Below are 17507 nucleotides of genomic sequence, written 5' to 3'. Positions count from 1 at the left end.
GAAATATTCAGATAACCGAGTCCTGAAAGTATACTTTAACCTGAGTTTGTGTATAACTGCGGTCCTCAAAGTGTGACTATACCGGAGTTTGTGTACATGTCCCCAAAGGTGAGTTATAAAATACTGTCCTCATTTTGAAGGTAATTTGTCAGGTCTTTATAGAAGTATTTTTTTGCAAATATCAACTGATATTCATAATAAGCACATTTTTAGTAGTGCAGTCATGTCTTTCTTTTGTCTCTAGACCCTTCAGAAAGGGTAGTCCCCAAAGGTAGGGTGTTGAGTCATGTGTCCTCATTGGTTTGTTAGGTGGGTATGCGTGTATTTGTGTGTGTGTGTGTGTGTGTGTGTGTGTGTGTGTGTGTGTGTGTGTGTGTGTGTGTGTGTGTGTGTGTGTGTGTGTGTGTGTGTGTGTGTGTGTGTGTGTGTGACGTCAGACCGGAAGGTATAAAAGCACCACGGAAGCATACAACTCAAACGCATGAGTCTTTTTCCTCCTACTTACAAGCACTGAAAAGGCACTACATTAAAGCAAATAAAAATTGACTTACACACACAGACTCTTTTTGCATCACTATTAAAAATAATAGGCTATTAGAGAAATACTATTTAAATCCTGCTGTTTCCTTGTGTAATCACAGATCAAGACACACACGATTTATTTGTGTGCCCAGTGCCTTTGTTCAGGAGCAAGTACAATCAGTCCTCGAGAGTGGTGTTTGTGCTCATTTTAAAAAGCCCTGGCCAAGTGATGTGAAAGCGTTTCCTGCGGCTTATTCCCACTCTCGCTGCGCCCGTGTGGCACGTGATTTTGCGGAGAATCACAGCTCGATCTGAAGGTTAAGAAGGAGACAAAACTTGAGGGGTTTCTACTCCTCTTTGTTCTCCAGATCGGTGTCCTTTCAGCACAAGTAGGACGCCTGCTACGGCTGCCTTTTCCTCTCGCACTGTGGGATTGCAGCTCCGCCTCTGCTTCCGAGGGATTTTGCGGAGAATCACAGCTCGATCTGAAGGTTAAGAAGTAGACAAAACTTGAGGGGTTTCTTCTCCTCTTTGTCCTCTAGGTCGGTGTCCTTTCAGCTCGAGTAGGACGCCTGCTACGGCTGCCTTTTCCTCTCGCACTGAGGGATTGCGGCTCCGCCTCTGCTTCCGAGGGAGTTGAGAGTATGGAAGGCCGTTGGGACCAAAATAGTTGTTCCCTCCATTATGCCCCGAATATGATGAACTGGCTGAGATTAAGCCTGTGTTGCTTGAATTAAGAAAAATATTATTATATAGCATATATTATAATATAGAACTTAATAATAGTTATTATTATGTAAGGGGTCTGATTTTTAATGAGGACCTGCACAACCTGGAGCAGGTCTGACATTGCCTGTATGATTAGTCATTTATTCAGCTATGGCTTGTTTAGATTACTCTGTTGCAGAGGGAGGCCTCATATTAAGGAAATTATCATCTGCAAAGACCCTGCTTTGCCATCAAAACCTGTGAAAATAATAACATCGGCTCTAACTGGTGTAAAAGTACATATTTAATTATTCTTTTATTCTCCACCAATAAACATGTAGCAAATTATAACAATAATGTAGGTTGACTTTGCATGCATATCTACATTAATAATCTGTAACAAATTACTGTACCAAATTACTAATTATATAGTGGAGTGGTTAAGGTGTCTGACCATGCAGGGATAGGGGGTTCGAATCCATAATGATACAGTTTTGAAATGCTTTAATACCAGTTGGTAATGCTTTGCTTTTGTATTGTTTTGTTTCAACATTGGTCTGAAATCTGAATAAACAATTTGTGAATAAATATGTCTTGTTTTGGTCTTAAAACAAGGTTGTTGCTAGATCAAAAAATGTGGCCTGAAGTTATTAAGAATTATTTATATTATTCATTACATTTTCCATTTATTGTATTTTATTAATGTCTACCCAAACCCTAAACCCAACCATCACAGTACTGTAAAATTATTAATTATTGTTTTACAGCGTTTCAAAAATGATGCTATATTGATGGCGCAACTGCAGCTGTATGCTATTTAAGTTACACAAAACAGAAACATGATTAAAATACATGAAACCATGATTTCAGAGTATTTGTACAAGTCGGTATTCGAACCCAAAACGTCATTCGAATCACAGTAAAGGTTCATGACAATTAATCTTTTTCATTAGCACTGGTAAAACTACCACATACTCTTTAAGGCCATAGAGACACTTTTGACCATTTTTTAACAATGTTATCATGCTTTGAAAGGTTTAATTAAAGTATATGAAGAAAAGATTTAAATTTAGCCTTTTATTTACATATTTTACAATATTTCTGTTTACAATATGGCATATTTGTTTCTTAAATAGCTGTACATTAAGTTTAGATTTTATTTTACACTTGATCTTAAACTAAAATACAAACTTTACAAAAAAAATACAAGTACACTGTCAGTAAAAAAATAAACAAATTACTTCATTTTACTTGAGGTATTTGAAATATGACAACAATACAGTTATCAAAGCAGTGCTTTAAGAGCCATATTGTTAATTTTGATTATTAAACAATAAGTAACAACGTATTGCTTTGACCTGTAATGCTTTAAGACAGCTATACAGCTAAATGTATAAATCACACAAATACCTCATCCAGAAACATTTCCAGCATAATTCTTTTGTCGTAAAGAAATAAAAAAGTTCCACCTTTGCTAAAGCGTTTCTCCCTTGCCTGGCGTTCTTTGGGTCCGGTCCTAAAGTTGCAAACTTCACAGAAAGAGCAACACAGTCGTGCAGCACGTCCTTTTCAGAACGGCGCTCCGACTGTGCTTTTCTGAATGCGGTGGTTTCCTGTCCTCGGATGATGGACACGGGCACTGCGTTGCATGCCTGGGGGGTCTAGCATGTTAATGCGCTGCTCGCGGGCAGTTGATGTCATCATTGCGATGTCATGACTGTTGCGCAGTAAAGATCGCCGCTAGCCTTTGCAAAAGGGCAAACCACCCCAGTTGTCCCCTGCTCTGCAGCGGGCACTCGGGCAGATCTGAGGGTTTCAGCTAGAGATAATCCGTCGCCCACGGGCCCGCGGACCTCCTGCTCCTCCAAGCGCTTCATCCACGCTTCGGGCGGGGGAAGCGATCCGTCTAACAGATGGTAGCCCTTACGCTTGATGACACCGGAGACCAGACGTCCACCGCGGCATCGGAGGGTGGGCTTTCATTGTCCGATGATGATCCAGACCCGCTCGCCCCCTCCGGGCAGGTGAGCACTGTCAAAACGGATCCTGAAACGGACATGTTAGCCGTGCTTTCCCGGGCTGGAGATGGTTTATCCCCCAGCTCCGCGGCCGGACCGACTAAAGGGGCATCCCCTTCTTCCCGGAGGTGCACAGTAGGCTCACGCGGTCTTGAATTGCACTTTTTTTTGCTCGTGCTGCGTGTCCCTCCACCCTCACCACTCTTGACGGTGGAACAGCCAGGGGGTATGTGGCGATTCCTCAGGTTGAGTGCGCGATGGCGGTTAATCCAAGCGGCGCCTCTTCTTGGCGGGGTCCGCCTCGTCTCCCATCCAAAGCCTGTAAGTTATGGCTTATGAGCTTCGCACCGCCGCCGACTAAGCTCTTCGGACTACTAAATCCGCTGCGTGTGTGTTGGGGAGGACGATGTCCACACTAGTGATCCAGGAGCGCCACCCCCGGCTGATATGCGCGAAGTCGACAAAGTCCACTTTCTTGACTTCCCCATATCCCAAGCTGGCATGTTCGGCGACACCGTCTGTGAATTTACCCAGGAATTCGAGGCGGTGAGAGAGCAGTCTAATGAGTGATGTCTTATCGGCGGCCCGTAAGCTCGCTCTGCCCGCCGTGCCATTCATTCCTGCTCCTTGCCAAAGGCGCCCGCCTACGAGAGCTGCACCGCCCCCGCACACGCCTCTGGCAAAGCGAGCGCGTCGAGCACCTCGGAAGCAGGCAGCCCCCCCTGCCCAGAACGCCGCTAAGTCCGGCAACGGACCGCGAAGCGTACCTGGGACAGGCCATCTGGAGAAGAAGGAACTTGCTCTTTTCCCGCTGGAGGGCGGGTCCCCATTTTCAACGGCACTTTTTACTGCCATGAAAACATCAATGAAAGAGCACTTTTTCCCTTCCCCGGATGTGACAGCACGAACCTTGCCAGTCCGGGACGCGCTGCCTTCCGGCATGCTTTGCATGCTTTGCCAGTGGCTCACGAGTGCTGGGGGGACGGTCTCCTTTCCCTCAGCCCTCTAGCCCCCTCTCCGGAGTCAGGGTGCGGAGCCAGAGCGAATCGCTCTCCTCCAGCTCTTCCACGGGACCCTCGCGCTTCCCGGATCAGCACACCCACTCCGTGCTGCCTCACTGCTGGTACGTCAGCGATTGTAGCGATGACTCAATTAGTAGGGGCTCTGCCTGCCTGGTTAGCACGGGCCAGCCCTTCACGGTGGTTCATACGCACATCAGACTCGGTTACGCGTTTCAGTTCGCGAAGCTGCCCCCCAAGTTCACGGACGTGTATTTCATTAGGGTCAACTCCCTGTCCGCCCCTGTCTTGCGAGAGGAGACTGCTGCCCCCCTGGCGAAGGGTGCAATTGAGCCAGTTCCTCCAGCCGAGATGGAGAGTAGGTTTTTCAGCCCATACTTCATCGTACCCTAAAAGAGCGGTGGATCACGACCAATTCTTCTGCACATTTTGAACCGCTGTCTGCACAAGCTGCCATTCAGAATGCTCATGCATTCTTCAATGCGTTCATCCTTGGGATTGGTTTGCAGCCATAGACCTGAAGGACGCCTACTCCATGTCTCCATTTTCCACGCCACTGCCAGTTTCTGCGGTTTGCGTTCAAAGGTTGAGCGTGGCAATACAAGGTCCTCCCCTTCATGCTCTCTCTGTCTCCACGGGTCTTCACCAAACTTGCGGAGGGTGCATTAGCGCCCCTTCGGCTCGCGGGCATCCGCATACTCAATTATCTCGACGACTGGCTGATTTGCTCACTCGCGGGAGCAATTGATTATGCACAGAGACAAGGTGCTCAGGCACCTCCACCTGTTGGGGCTTCAGGTCAACCGGGAAAAGAGCAAACTCGCCCCCATGCAGAGGATCTCTTTTCTCAGGTTGGAGCTGGACTCGGTCACCATGACAGCGCGCCTCTCCAGAGAGCGCGCTCAGCTAATGCTGAACTGTCTGAGAGAGCTCGACAGCAAAGTAGTGGTCCCATTGAAATTTTTTCAGAGGCTCCTGGGGCATATGGCATACGCCGTCACGCCGTTCGGATTACTCCATATGAGACCACTCCAGCACTGGCTTCACGATCGAGTCCCCGGACGCGCATTGCACGCGGGCACGCACCGAATCTCTGTTACTGCGCTGTGTCGCCGCACCCTCAGCCCTTGGAATGATCCCTCGTTTCTACAGGGCGGTGTGCCTCTAGGACAGGCGTCCAGTCATGTTGTTGTCTCAACAGATGCTTCCAACATGGGCAGGGGGGCTGTGTGTTGCGGGCATGCAGCTGCGGGCCTGTGGAAGGATACCCAGTAGCATTGGCATATCAATCGCCTAGAGCTGTTGACAGTGTTTCTCGCTCTCCACCGTTTTTTTCTGGTGCTGGAGCAGCAACACGTGCTGGTCAGGACGGACAGTACGGCGGCGGTGGCGTATATCAACCGCATGGAGGGTATTCGCTCTCGCCGCATGTCTCAGCTCGCCCGCCGTCTGCTCCTCTAGAGTCACCCGCGGTTGAAATCGCTGCGCACCATTCACATTCCAGGCAAACTCAACCGTGCAGCCGATGTGCTCTCACGGCAGCATGTAGTCCCGGAGAATGGAGACTCCACCCAGAGTCTGTTCAGCTGATATGGGCACGATTCGGGGAGGCCAAGATCGATCTGTTTGCTTCCCCCGAGAATGGTCATTGCCAGTTTATTTTTATGTTATGTGATACTAAATCTATTTTTAGGCCTATAATTTTAGTGATATAATTAAGTTGAAATAAAGAACTAATACATTTTGTTAAACATCATGTGCTTGACATTTTGTTAAATAGTTAAAGTTTCTGATTGTACTAATTGAATATTTAGCATTTTGAAAGGTAAATATATGTCAGGGTATGTAAAGTAAATATACAAAAGTCCATATCATGCTGATTTGTAAAGGCAGACAGTCATGTCGCCAAAGAACTGCACTTCCTGAGACAAACAAGTTTTTTTGCTTTAAATCTATAATATTTTAAGGTGTCTGTCAGGATGTATGTATACAACTTACATATACAACGGTAACGCTTTCTTTTACAACCCGCAAAGTACCGCGTAAGTACAGTGAAATTACAGTGTACTTTTCTGTACGTACTGTGTAAGTATAATGAACGTATGTGTAGGTATGAGGGAACAAACCGTAATGCTTGGGTAAAAAGGGGGTAACAACCAGATGTTCATCACGAAAATTACCGCGTAAGTACAGTGAAATAACGGTGTACTTTTCTGTACCTATAGTGTAAGTATAAATAACGTTTACGTAAGTATAAGGGAACAAACTGTAATGCTCGGGTAATAAGGGGATAACAACCAGCTATTCAGCATGAAAGGTACCGCGTAAGTACAGTGAAATAAGGTTGTACTTTTCTTTAAATTGCAAAAGAACAAACCATAATGTTTGCGTAAAAGGGGAGTAACAATAAGATATCTATCACGCAAAGTATATTAAGTTTACGATGTACATTTCTTCAAGTATTGTATACATATAAAGAATTATGCAAGGATGGTGACAACCTATTGCTATCTGCAAATGTACTGTATATGCACCTGCGTGAGTACATTAGTACTCTTATTCAGTGCTTGGGTTTTATATGGGGTGTTTAATGAATAAAAGGTTTACAACCTGTGAAATTATGAACCCTTATTGTATACTGTATGTATTTTAAATCTGCAATTCAAAATAAAATATATTTCCATACACTACTTACCTTATGTTTACTCGTCGATCTCACCAAAGCCATCAATGTCTCCATAACTCACTATCAACAAATAACTTTGCATGACATAGGCCTACCGTCAGGGTTCAATGCAGATTAAAACAGGCTCGCATCTTTACTGCTGTTGCACAGGGGGGCTAACTGTTGCATTTCAGTAAATGTATAGCTGATGCTTTATAGAAAAATCTAGTAATTTGGTCTTCAATCAATAAAAACTGCTGCTGTAGTTTACTCTGTTCTTAGTGTTCAAGTATACACTAGTATGTTAAAGTTCAGCTTCTTCCCTCTTTGTTCCCTGTAGTTAAAGGGTAAATACAGTATTTGTTCCCTCCTTGTTCCCTGTACTTACAGGGTAAATACCACATTTGAGGGTTGTAAATTAAAGTGAAGCTTTGTTCCTCCCTTGTTACCTGTACTTACAGGGTAAATACCACATTTGAGGGTTGTAAATTAAAGTGAAGCTTTGTTCCTCTCTTGTTACCTCCTTGTTCCCTGTACTTACAGGGTAAATACCACATTTGAGGGTTGTAAATTAAAGTGAAGCTTTGTTCCTCTCTTGTTACCTCCTTGTTCCCTGTACTTACAGGGTAAATACCACATTTGAGGGTTGTAAATTAAAGTGAAGCTTTGTTCCTCTCTTGTTACCTGTAGTTAAAGGGTAAATACAACATTTGTTCCCCCCTTGTTCCCTTTAGTTTACAATGTAAAATCTTAAAGGCAGTGAAATAAATATACAAACACACAATATATTTCTTCTTTACTTTGTAACCTTTATTTTAATAAATAAGCATTTTAAAAGACTTCATATTAATCAAACATTGTCTTGTCTATCATTGCCTATACTCATTCATTTTCTCTTCGGCTTTGTCCTTTTGTTAATCTGGGGTCGCCACAGTGGAATAAACCACCATCTTATCCAGCATATGTTTTACGCAGTGGATACCCTTCCAGCTGCAACCCATCTCTGGGAAACATCCATACACACTCACTCACACGCATTCACTACGGACAATTTAGTCTACCCAATTCACCTGTACCGCATGTCTTTGGACTGTGAGGGAAACCGGAGCACCCGGAGGAAACCCACGCGAACGCAGGGAGAACTCCATGCAGAAACCTTCTTGATGTGAGGAAACAGCACTACCTACTGTGCCACCGTGTTGCCACCCAGCTGCAACCCATCACTGGGAAACATCCATACATACTCATTCACACACATACACTACGGACAATTTTACCTTACCCAATGTCACCACATATTTTTGGACTTGTGGGAGCACCCGGAGGAAACCCACGCTAACATGGGGAGAACATGCAAACTCCACACAGAAATGCCAACTGACCCAGCCGAGGCTCGAACCAGCGACCTTCTTGCTGTGAGGCGATTGTGCTACCCACTGCACCTGCCTATACTCAAACAGCAAAATAACACATTATTTCCTTCCCCCTTTTTTTCTGGCATCTCTTGCTTGGCTTCCTCTTCTGCTCTTCTCAGCTTCCACTGAGGACTCTGATGGTGAGTGGCTGATGAAATCCCATGGGTCTTGCTGCTCTGCATTTATATAAAATATATAAACAGACAGAAAGGCTTTTAGTTAGCTATAGACATGTTTATTTTCCAGTTTAATGTGTGTGTAGTGGTTGTCCAACAATTTCACACACTAAACATTTACAGATACCATACAGACACTATACATTACTATCAAACAATAGTACTATCATCAGATCATATGGGAGATTGTGATCATTTATAGTGATAATAATTAAAGCGCAGAGGGGAAAAGGCTTAAATAGTAGGCTACTGTGCTAAAGTCCTAGGCAAACGTTACTAGTAATTGGGTGGGGGTGGGGGGGTATTGATATATCAAACTGGCATGCTACAGAAAATATCAATTTACATTTCCAAACTTAATTTTGTCATTAACTTTGCTGTAATTAACGTATAAAGGGAGAAAATCGTCTGCACAGTCAGTATGACAACAGCCACAGAGATCTGACCTGCTCATCATCCAGTCTTTCTGGAATGACATGAAGAAACTAAATCTATAGGAACTTTGGCAACATTTCTAAGATGTGCAAAGTAAACGACAGTAAACATTGGTAAATATTCGCTGCTGGCCGTTTAGATTCGGCCATGAACTAACGTTAATGTTACGCTAAAAACAAATGAAACAAAATAAATATAATCTGGTTAATGCACAATTTCTAATCGTAACAATAGCCTTATTTACTGACAACGATTTACTCACATGTGTTACATGGTGACAAGACGGAGCAATTCCAAACGTCCCAAAAGTCTGAGCAAAACCTCGTGGCGTGCTGCTGCAGTTTGATTCGGATCTTTAGAGGCTTCTTGATTCACAACTCGTTTGAATCAACGAATCAGTAGGCGCGTACCTGAAGTGATACAATATCGCGAGATGGATTTCTAATGCACACGGAGCTGTCTGTTGTTCTCGCGATGTTTTGATGTCACACTGATCGGTTTGTTGAAGACGAATCGATTCAACTCTCCGTCCTCCATTCCCAGAATTTCCTGTTCACGGCAGTACAAGGACGGCAGCGCGAGGTAAATAAAACAAGTATTTTTATGACGTTATGTACATATAAGTGTTTGTTTAGGTTTTTGTTTATATCTGATGTTTGTACCTATTTTTAACAATTACACCCTTTTCACAACACTGTTATGACGCGTTTAACGATCATCAGGATCTAAAATCCTTGAGTTTTTTATATGATTTTTTTTTATAAAATAACATTTATTTGTATCTACGTATGTATTATATAATATGATTACATGTGCGAGGTGTTTCAAACAGTGTCTATGGACATGAGTAAATTAGAAGCTATTCTCTCTTCTTGCTGGCGTTATCAGTTTCACACTATATTTTTATTTTTCTAATTGTCGAGACAACACCATCGTAAAGTTTTCATTTTATTTGAGCAAAGAAGATTGTAAAAAAAATGTGTTGTACTTTCCCATTCACTGTGCTGAAATGTAAAAAGGGTCCATAACAGTACATCAACCATATTATGTTATCTTTCACTTTATTTAGGACTAATGATGGGTTAAGACATGTACTTTAATCAAAAACTAACCTTAGGGGTAGTTAACCTAAACGTTACATTTACTTACCATTTAATGAGTGACACAGAATTTAAATATGTACACTGAACTGCAAATAATCTTTACTTCAAAGTCTATACTGCCTGCACATATATTTAAGCCTTTTCCCCTCTGCGCTTTAATTATTATCACTATAAATGATCACAATCTCCCATATGATCTGATGATAGTACTTTTGTTTGATAGTAATGTATAGTGTCTGTATGGTATCTGTAAATGTTTAGTGTGTGAAATTGTTGGACAACCACTACACACACATTAAACAGGAAAATAAACATGTCTATAGCTTACTAAAAGCCTTTCTGTCTGTTTATATATTTTATATAAATGCAGAGCAGCAAGACCCATGGGATTTCATCAGCCACTCACCATCAGAGTCCTCAGTGGAAGCTGAGAAGAGCAGAAGAGGAAGCCAAGCAAGAGATGCCAGAAAAAAAGGGGGAAGGAAATAATGTGTTATTTTGCTGTTTAAGTATAGGCAGGTGCAGTGGGTAGCACAATCGCCTCACAGCAAGAAGGTCGCTGGTTCGAGCCTCGGCTGGGTCAGTTGGCATTTCTGTGTGGAGTTTGCATGTTCTCCCCATGTTAGCGTGGGTTTCCTCCGGGTGCTCCCACAAGTCCAAAAATATGTGGTGACATTGGGTAAGGTAAAATTGTCCGTAGTGTATGTGTGTGAATGAGTATGTATGGATGTTTCCCAGTGATGGGTTGCAGCTGGGTGGCAACACGGTGGCACAGTAGGTAGTGCTGTTTCCTCACATCAAGAAGGTTTCTGCATGGAGTTCTCCCTGCGTTCGCGTGGGTTTCCTCCGGGTGCTCCGGTTTCCCTCACAGTCCAAAGACATGCGGTACAGGTGAATTGGGTAGACTAAATTGTCCGTAGTGAATGCGTGTGAGTGAGTGTGTATGGATGTTTCCCAGAGATGGGTTGCAGCTGGAAGGGCATCCACTGCGTAAAACATATGCTGGATAAGATGGTGGTTTATTCCACTGTGGCGACCCCAGATTAACAAAAGGACAAAGCCGAAAAGAAAATGAATGAGTATAGGCAATGATAGACAAGACAATGTTTGATTAATATGAAGTCTTTTAAAATGCTTATTTATTAAAATAAAGGTTACAAAGTAAAGAAGAAATATATTGTGTGTTTGTATATTTATTTCACTGCCTTTAAGATTTTACATTGTAAACTAAAGGGAACAAGGGGGGAACAAATGTTGTATTTACCCTTTAACTACAGGTAACAAGAGAGGAACAAAGCTTCACTTTAATTTACAACCCTCAAATGTGGTATTTACCCTGTAAGTACAGGGAACAAGGAGGTAACAAGAGAGGAACAAAGCTTCACTTTAATTTACAACCCTCAAATGTGGTATTTACCCTGTAAGTACAGGTAACAAGGGAGGAACAAAGCTTCACTTTAATTTACAACCCTCAAATGTGGTATTTACCCTGTAAGTACAGGGAACAAGGAGGTAACAAGAGAGGAACAAAGCTTCACTTTAATTTACAACCCTCAAATGTGGTATTTACCCTGTAAGTACAGGGAACAAGGGAGGAACAAAGCTTCACTTTAATTTACAACCCTCAAATGTGGTATTTACCCTGTAAGTACAGGGAACAAGGAGGGAACAAATACTGTATTTACCCTTTAACTACAGGGAACAAAGAGGGAAGAAGCTGAACTTTAACATACTAGTGTATACTTGAACACTAAGAACAGAGTAAACTACAGCAGCAGTTTTTATTGATTGAAGACCAAATTACTAGATTTTTCTATAAAGCATCAGCTATACATTTACTGAAATGCAACAGTTAGCCCCCCTGTGCAACAGCAGTAAAGATGCGAGCCTGTTTTAATCTGCATTGAACCCTGACGGTAGGCCTATGTCATGCAAAGTTATTTGTTGATAGTGAGTTATGGAGACATTGATGGCTTTGGTGAGATCGACGAGTAAACATAAGGTAAGTAGTGTATGGAAATATATTTTATATTGAATTGCAGATTTAAAATACATACAGTATACAATAAGGGTTCATAATTTCACAGGTTGTAAACCTTTTATTCATTAAACACCCCATATAAAACCCAAGCACTGAATAAGAGTACTAATGTACTCACGCAGGTGCATATACAGTACATTTGCAGATAGCAATAGGTTGTCACCATCCTTGCATAATTCTTTATATGTATACAATACTTGAAGAAATGTACATCGTAAACTTAATATACTTTGCGTGATAGATATCTTATTGTTACTCCCCTTTTACGCAAACATTATGGTTTGTTCTTTTGCAATTTAAAGAAAAGTACAACCTTATTTCACTGTACTTACGCGGTACCTTTCATGCTGAATAGCTGGTTGTTATCCCCTTATTACCCGAGCATTACAGTTTGTTCCCTTATACTTACGTAAACGTTATTTATACTTACACTATAGGTACAGAAAAGTACACCGTTATTTCACTGTACTTACGCGGTAATTTTCGTGATGAACATCTGGTTGTTACCCCCTTTTTACCCAAGCATTACGGTTTGTTCCCTCATACCTACACATACGTTCATTATACTTACACAGTACGTACAGAAAAGTACACTGTAATTTCACTGTACTTACGCGGTACTTTGCGGGTTGTAAAAGAAAGCGTTACCTATACAACTTATATAACTGACTTTTTGTATGACAATCTTTTGATGAACATGTTTACATTATATTGTGACATTTTTAGACTGGTCTTTGAAATTGTTACAATATCACAGATGTAAAGTACTCGAACAATGTTTGAACAATCTTACCTGATTGCAGTACTTAAGTACTACTTTTGTGATTTGTACCCTACTTGAGTTCAATTAAAAATTAATGTTTACTTTTACTTTATTGTTTTTTTAAAAAACAGTATTTTTTACAACTTTCAATTTATTTAGAGTCAAAAAAGTTCCTCACTCCTAACAAAACGACAAAGCTGGTTAATTTAATTGTTATTTACTTTGTAAATGACATTCATTTCAATATTCCATCCAACTGGTCAGACATGCTCTTCAATTGTTTAAAAGTCATGTCCTGTCACATCGAGCTCCACAATAGACATAAACCCCAGTAAGTCTGCTACCAGTACACTTTTGTTAAGCTAAACATAAGAAAATATACATTCAGTCCGCTGCCTGTGTACACATTTACAAAGTTTAATTTTATGTTTTAAAATTACATATTAAATACTTTGTTTATTCTCCACAAATAAACATGTAGCACATTATAATAATAATGTAGATTAACTTGCACGCATATCCACATTAATAATCTGTGACAAATTATACTGTAGATTAAAGTGCTCGCATATCTACACCATTATTACTGTAGTAAATTAGCTCAGGGTTATTCTTCCCACGCCTTTTCCGACGTTATAATGTTGTGAGTTATGATTTAAATTTCAAGGCTTGTGTACCTTCTGGAACATTATATAGCGGAATAGTTTAGCGGAAGGAAGATTCATTTGAACGGGGCTTCAAATGAATCAACTCTTTTGATCCAAACAAACGAATCGTTCAGCAATGCTATCAACATAAAATTTGAGCAGGGTAGCAAGATCAAAGTTCAAGACATTAGATTCATTAATATACACAGGCACCTTTCTTTATACAAAATTAAACTTTATTGACTAATCTAACAGAAACTAACACCTAACACAAACACACGCTCATACAAGCATAGGGGAGAGTAGCAAGCGTGAAGAGGTTGAGAAGATGTAATGATGGGAAAACCTGAGTTTGTATGAACAAACCAAGCAACCAAACGTAATCAAATTTAATATAACCCCTCTATTGTCTCTTTAGGGTTGAATTTTAGTTCACACCAGTTAAGATGTTGGGAGACAGGTGATACTTGCGGTCTGTTCGTGATGTCCGAGCTCCCGTTGTTGAGCAAGTGGTTGGTTGGCTGATCCTTTGTTAGTTGACGCCGCAAAAGTTTCTTAACAGGGAAATGTCCGAGCGTGGTGCGATTAACCCTTTCCGTCTGGGTTTCCACCTGCTTTCTTGAAGGTTTCAATACTTAGGTTTGTGAGGAAGTTGCTGAGTTTGAAGAAGGTTCAAAACAGAGGCCTTTGGAGCAGAGGGGGAGGGGGGGGGGGGGGGTGGGGGTTGCTTGGAGTTGGGAGAGAGAGGGGGAGCTCCCAGGCAGCGTGTTTCAGAGCAGAGAGAGGTGTCAAGGGAGGTCCCAAGAGAGTTTGAACAGAGAGAGGGAGTTTAGCTTGGTCCTAACTTATATATAGGGCGGGTTCGGATCCACCCTTCATGGAAAGTTGACCAATTAGAAGCTAACTTCCTGGAATAGTAATTTACAGCTCCTTGTCTGAGGCAGAAGAATTTGCATAGGTAAATTTTATGCAAATCAGGACAGAAATGTTAAAGTCTCTTAAAACGTTAATATGTTGCACTCATTAAAATCAAATGTTAACAATCGATTTGTACAGCGTGTAAGCTTTTCAAAAAGTCCAAACTTGAACAGTATAAGAGGATGTTTAGCCTAGGTACAGTTAAACATTATATGCAGGGGTATTAAAAACAAAAATATTAATACAAGAGAAAGGGAAACTTTGCAAAACATATGATTAAACATGATGAGAGTAAAGTTTATATGAAAACGTCAGTGTTAAACAAGCAGTTTAAAGAGTCCTTTCTAAGTCATTTCTGTGTTTAATGCTGCATGGCACGTTCCTTTGGGTCATAAATACCTTGGAATCAGGTTTCGAGCCTTCTCTGGGCAAAGTTGGCTGGTTGTGGAATAAAATGCAAAATATTTATGTGGCTGGTCGGCCATATTCGTTAAAGATCCCCCTTCGTTAGGCGATGTCTTGGGATGAAGACATCGGCGAACGCTGGAGAAACAAGATGGAGAGACAAGGCACATACATGGCAAACAACAAGACAACACCTCCATCTCAACATACTGTACTGGTGTAGCGTATCAAATTGTTTGGGTACTGATCGTTGAAACTGACACTCAACATTTCTAAGTTAGTTCAGTTCTCAGTTGTCTATGATAATATGACCAACTGGCGTAACGCTCTCTGGTTCCCAACCATATTTAAATGGTATCAAAATTTGGTATGGTGTGCCAATCCTGATATTCTAATTAAAGAAAGATAGGAGAGGAAACGATAGGCAGAGTTAAACCAAACAATAATGTTTTAATGTCAGATGTGTTTGCTGTGTGCAGTTTCTGATGTGATGCGTGTAATGTGTGATCAGATCTGTCTCAGCCCTTTGTCTCTAGGTACACATGATGTTTGGCTCTATGCATCTTTTCCTTGGGTCACGGGTCGTTGGTGACCTCATGGGGGTCCATTAGGAAGTGTTTCTTTGGCAGACTGTGGGTAGTTGTTTGTCATGCAGTGTGGAGCTGATATGCAAACTTGTCTTCCAAATCACTTTCCTCTGATGAGGCTTTCTGGCTGTGACAGACTGTGGTCTCTGTGCTTGACCGTGGTCGCTGTCAGGCGAAATGAGTTTAGAGAGAGACCTCCCCCTTTTGAATCTGTGTTGTTGCAGAACAGGTGGCTGTCATCTCTGGTCCATGGTGTTAGCCATTGACCGTGTTGGCTAACAGATTGTGGAGGTGCTGTTATTTCTTTTTCCTCTGGGGAACAGTTTTGGGTGTCTTGAGTGCCTTGTGGAGCGTGGCTGATCCCGTGACTTTTCCAACCAGGTTGTGTAGTAGCTGTCGTCGTCATGGGAGTCACGATCACTGTGTTTGCTGAACAGAGTTCAGGTAACATTGCGTATGTTTTAGCATGATTTAAACAGCATCTATATAGTTGAAGTCTTGTGCCCAACAGTTTAAGCTGCTGCGTTCACGTGTCAGAAAGACACACACATTTACACCCATGCACGCACACACACATGGAGGACCCACAAAGAGCACTCGTGGGTTTGCCTGCATTACTAAACTGCTTCTTAAAGTTTAAGCCCGCTCTTAAAGGACAGAGTGTGAAACCCCACACCATAAAACAATTTATGATTGCATGGAAATGTGCCGACATTTCGCGTTTAATGTCTGAATCTGAGATACGTGCAAAGATTCACTTTCGCTTACATTCCCTTTGTTCTGGTTGCCTGGCGACCCACACATAACAGGAAGTTACCATCGCTTCCGAGGGAAGTCTGAACTGTGCATGCGCATCAAATGTAAACAAACTTCGCGTTACGTCAACAGTTGCATTGTTTACATTTATACGAACCTAGAAACATTAATTAATGAATTAGCCTGCAAGGCTAGTGATTAGCAATTTACAACGGTGGTTAGGCTTTGGATTGACTGTAATACAATGTGTGCCAGAAATTACAGAACATGCATGTAAATAAATTGAAAACATGTTAGTCAAAGGAAAAACTTTCATTTTAAATTGTTTTTCATAATAAAACTTTTCATTAATTACAAAGACAACTTGAATTTACATCTGTGTTTTTCAACCAACAGTTTAGAACATTACATTTTTAGATAACATTGTTTTAAAAGGTGTGACAATTTGTTGTCAATACAGATTAAGATTTGTTATTTACTATAGTAAAATTGTAAACATTTTTCCAGAGATGTTTTGCGGCTGGAAGGGCATCCGCTGCGTAAAAACTTGCTGGATAAGTTGGTTGTTCATTCAGCTGTGGGGACCCCGGATTAATAAAGGGACTAAGCCGACAAGAAATATTGTAAACATATTTTAATTTAATACTCCGACAAAGATACATCAAAATGTCTGTGTGTCTTAAAATGTGTATTAATGTAATAATAATGTGAAAAACAACATAACCTATTAATGAGCATATTTAGTAAATACTGTGTCGTGAATTCAAGCATACAAAGCCAGGCCCAAGTTCGCTCGAGCACACGCACACGTACACACACACATACACATACATATGCATACAATTGACTTCATGTGGATATATAGATATCAGCACACTTTCTAATCACCTAACAACATATAGTATTTAGTGGGAGACACCCACCACATACAATCAGATATACATATTCTACATCTGATTTAAATCTATCTTTCACAAGCAGTTGACGGGATGTTATCCAAAGTTTTCCTTATCATCACTTACACGCTTAGACACAGACTGACACACAGAGGAAACACGAACAGGCTAAACATAAAGAAATGTTTATGTTAATAGTTTATTAATTACAATATAATATAATAAAATATAGTCAAAGATAATATAATATGATATAACATAACTTAATAATATAATATAACTAAATATAATATAATTGATGATATAATATAGAATAATTGAATATAATAGTAAATAATATAATATAATCTAAATAGTAAAATTATATTAATATAATTTAGATATTATAAATAGAATAATATAATTTACTGCAATAATTAAAAATATAAAAATA

At 40.9% G+C, this 17507-nt stretch overlaps 2 long non-coding RNA genes across 2 annotated transcripts; one reads left to right on the top strand and one right to left on the bottom strand.

Moving 5' to 3' along the window:
• Positions 1 to 8197: 8197 nt before the first annotated feature.
• LOC147837982 (uncharacterized) lies at positions 8198 to 9270 on the bottom strand. Its single transcript, XR_015524821.1, has 2 exons — positions 9221 to 9270; positions 8198 to 8523 (listed from the first exon to the last, which is right to left on the bottom strand). It is a non-coding gene; the product is annotated as an uncharacterized LOC147837982 (long non-coding RNA).
• A 223-nt stretch (positions 9271 to 9493) lies between these two features.
• On the top strand, positions 9494 to 11236 carry LOC141380834 (uncharacterized). Its single transcript, XR_015524822.1, has 2 exons — positions 9494 to 9540; positions 10432 to 11236. It is a non-coding gene; the product is annotated as an uncharacterized LOC141380834 (long non-coding RNA).
• The last annotated feature ends 6271 nt before the right edge of the window (positions 11237 to 17507 follow it).

Source organism: Danio rerio, chromosome 24 (genome assembly GCF_052040795.2).
Source record: "Danio rerio strain M-AB ecotype USA chromosome 24, GRCz13ab, whole genome shotgun sequence".
In the NCBI taxonomy this organism is placed as follows: Eukaryota; Metazoa; Chordata; class Actinopteri; order Cypriniformes; family Danionidae; genus Danio; species Danio rerio.
Note: the sequence above shows the minus strand (reverse complement) of the source record. Positions and strands in the feature narration are given on the sequence as shown.